The sequence below is a fragment of the Microtus pennsylvanicus genome, chromosome 4 (assembly GCF_037038515.1).
Source record: "Microtus pennsylvanicus isolate mMicPen1 chromosome 4, mMicPen1.hap1, whole genome shotgun sequence".
NCBI classification, from domain to species: Eukaryota; Metazoa; Chordata; class Mammalia; order Rodentia; family Cricetidae; genus Microtus; species Microtus pennsylvanicus.
This window is the reverse complement of record NC_134582.1, coordinates 18402946-18406256: the sequence shown is the minus strand read 5'-3', so window position 1 is coordinate 18406256 and position 3311 is coordinate 18402946. Positions and strand designations below refer to the sequence as shown.

General features: G+C 44.7%; 1 pseudogene; it reads right to left on the bottom strand.

Annotated features, from left to right (window-relative positions):
* Positions 1 to 1536: 1536 nt before the first annotated feature.
* On the bottom strand, positions 1537 to 2829 carry LOC142847611 (acireductone dioxygenase pseudogene; annotated as a pseudogene).
* Between the last annotated feature and the right edge of the window lie 482 nt (positions 2830 to 3311).

Here is a 3311-nt window from a genome sequence, read left to right as displayed (position 1 = left end):
CTCATTGAGACATAGCTTTTCCAGAACAGAGTATTTTCAGAACATTTACTGGCAGCAGGACATAGATGATATCACAGAAGTCATTCCGGCACTGCTGAGCTGTTTAATTCCCCAGTTAAATACTGTTCCTATGTCAACAGCTCTGAGTCAGGAGGCCAGAGCCACATCACAGCCACAGAGACTGCTGGCCACCCAGGATGCTGCTTCTTCCTGATATTCACTTCAAATACATTGTTCTTTTATTTAATTCATCTGATTTATTGGGGATTTGACATTTTAATCACAACTGAAAATTTTCAATACATTTGAAATGATTGAGCCTGGTTTTCTTACTCCAACACCACACAGACTCAAAGATGGAGAAGCACATGAGGTTACATTTTTATATTTGCTATATTGTTACTTTGAAAGGAATATGGGGGCATATTCCAGAGAACCCAAATTCAATTCTCAGCACTCATGTTGAGTAGCTCACAACAGCCTATAACTCCAACTCCAGGGGATCTAACACCCTTTTCTCACATGCATATACCCCCACATACACACACACACACACACACACACACACACGCACGCACATTTAAAAACAGTACCCATGGGCGTACCTGCAAGTCAATCTGACACAGACATTTTTTCTCAATTACGATTCCCTCTTCCAAGCTATGTCTAGGTTTGTATCAAGTTGACAAAAGCCACCAGCACAGCCGCTCACCTCTTCTGTGTATCTTCCCAGGGGAGATGATAAACATGTTCTTCTCAAGAATCCTTCATGTGAATATGCTTTGACGGTTACCAAGATGGGTAAAGAGACCCTGATCATCATTTAAGCATAAGGAGGCCACAGCATGGTTTGGCTCATTCCTTTGCAGATGAGCCAGAGAAGAGTATGGAACATTTTTTTAAATATTTATGTATTATGCATACAATATTCTGTCTGTGTGTATGTTTGCAGGCCAGAAGAGGGCACCAGACCTCATTACAGATGGTTGTGAGCCACCATGTGGTTGCCAGGAATTGAACTCAGAACCTTTGGAAGAGCAGGCAATGCTCTTAACCACTGAGCTATCTCTCCAGCCCTGGACATTTTTTTTTAAAGATTTATTTGTTTATCATGTACACAGTATTTTGCCTGCATGTACGGTTGCACACCAGAAGAGGGCATCAGATCCTATCATAGGTGGTTGTAGGCCACCATGTGGTTGGTGGAAATTGAACTCAGGACCTCAGGGAGAGCAGCCATGCTCTTAACCCCCGAGCCATCTCTCTGGTCCGTAACATTTTACTCCCTTTTTATGTATCAAATAACCCTTATATTGATTCCCCGGGTCTTTGCTTGTAGTAGGAGATGGCTTAAGAAAACAATTTAAACTTAGAGGTAAACAGCCAAGCAACAAAAGGACACAGATAAAACTCATCTGAATATGCTCACTGAAGAGAAACTTAGATACTTGGGGTGAACACTGCCAACAGCATAATGCAAATGCTTCTCTCATTTTCCAGGCAATATGAATAGCCTCATTAGAAGTTTTCTTTGTTTTTTTTTTCAGCATTATTATTCTTTATTTGCGGTGCTGGGGTCCACGCCCAGGGCCCTGCATGTGCTAGGTTAGTGTTCTACATCTAAATTGTATCAGTTCAGCCCCAAGGCACTTGAGTAGGGAAATCATGCATTCTTTTCATTCTTGATTGTAAAAGGGCCTGAAATCACACTGATGTAGATTTCTACATCATTGCCCTGATGTAGAAATTAACTATGCACATATAAAATCATATAAGGAATCTAGAGAGAGGCTTTAATGAACCAAGTAAAATACCATATATTACCATGAGCGTAATACAATTATTACCATGAGCATACAATTAAAAGTAGCTGCTTTAGTTTGAAGCAATCACCCAAAGATTGATGAGGGAGAAAAACATCTTCCTTCTGGTTAGCTGTGCTGGGTATAACTGCCCCCTTCCAAAGGTCATAGCTTCACAGTCTAATAGACACCTACAAAAGGACCTTCTGGGACACAAAGATCTACTGTGCATGAATGCACACACCAAGCCAGGGCTCCCATACCTCTAGGTCTTGACAGAGTTAGGAAAAATTAAGGCCACTTGTTCACATTTTTGTGGTTTCCATGTAAAAATCACTTTTAGTGATGCTTTGATTAAAAAGAAGCTGATCTGACAATCTTGCCAAGGAGAGCTAGCTAGCCTAGCATCAACTCCTCATAAGAAAGCAGAGAGGTGAGCAACTTTCCCACAGGTGACCACAGCCAGAACCTCTTCAGGCAGCACCGCTATGCTCTTCCTTCCAAAAACCTCACGTACTGTATCCGGGCATCGAAATGGTCAGCCGGACGGTTGTACGGTGTCCACACAGGTTCGCCCACAAACAGCCGCATGGCCTTCACGTAATTCTTCTCATCCAGCGTGAAGCGGTGATAGATGCCAGCAGGGAGCGTGATCATGTCCCCCTTCTCCATGGAAATCCGGATCCACTTGTCCTCCTTGTCCCTAACATCGAAGTACCCACTGCCCTCCAGGATGTAGCGGATCTCCTCGTCCAGGTGCAGATGCTCCTCGAAGAACATCTTGATCTTCTCCTCATAATTGGGAAGTGTATCTTTGCATATGGTGATGATGTCCATCCAGGAGTAGTTCCTCTCCTTCCGGATCTTTTCCAGTTCTGGATCATTCTCATGCTTGTCGGCATCCAGCTTCCAATAGAGCACTCCGGGCATGCGCAGCTGCTCCAGACCCACCGGGCGGTCGGGGTGCGCGCGGTGGGGCATCCGCGGATCGGCGGTGGACTCGTCCATGTACCAGGCCTGCACCATGTCTACCTTTTTTTTTTTTTTTTTTTTCGAGACAGGGTTTCTCTGTGGTTTGGAGCCTGTCCTGGAACTAGCTCTGTAGACCAGGCTGGCCTCGAACTCACAGAGATCCACCTGCCTCTGCCTCCCGAGTGCTGGGATTAAATGCGTGAGCCACCACCACCAGGCCTTATTAGAAGTTTTCAAAAACAGTACTAGGCAGCGGTGACACACACCCTTAATCCCACTACTCCAGAGGCAGAAGCAGGAGGATCTGAGTTTGAGGCCACACTGGTCTACAGAATAAGTTCATTGTCAGCAAGGGCTACAAAGAAAAACCCTGTGTCTTAGTTAGGTGAAGATACACTATGACCACAGCAACTCTTTTTTTTTTTTTGGTTTTTCGAGACAGGGTTTCTCTGTGGTTTTGGAGCCTGTCCTGGAACTAGCTCTTGTAGACCAGGCTGGTCTCGAACTCGCAGAGATCCACCTGCCTCTGCCTCCCGA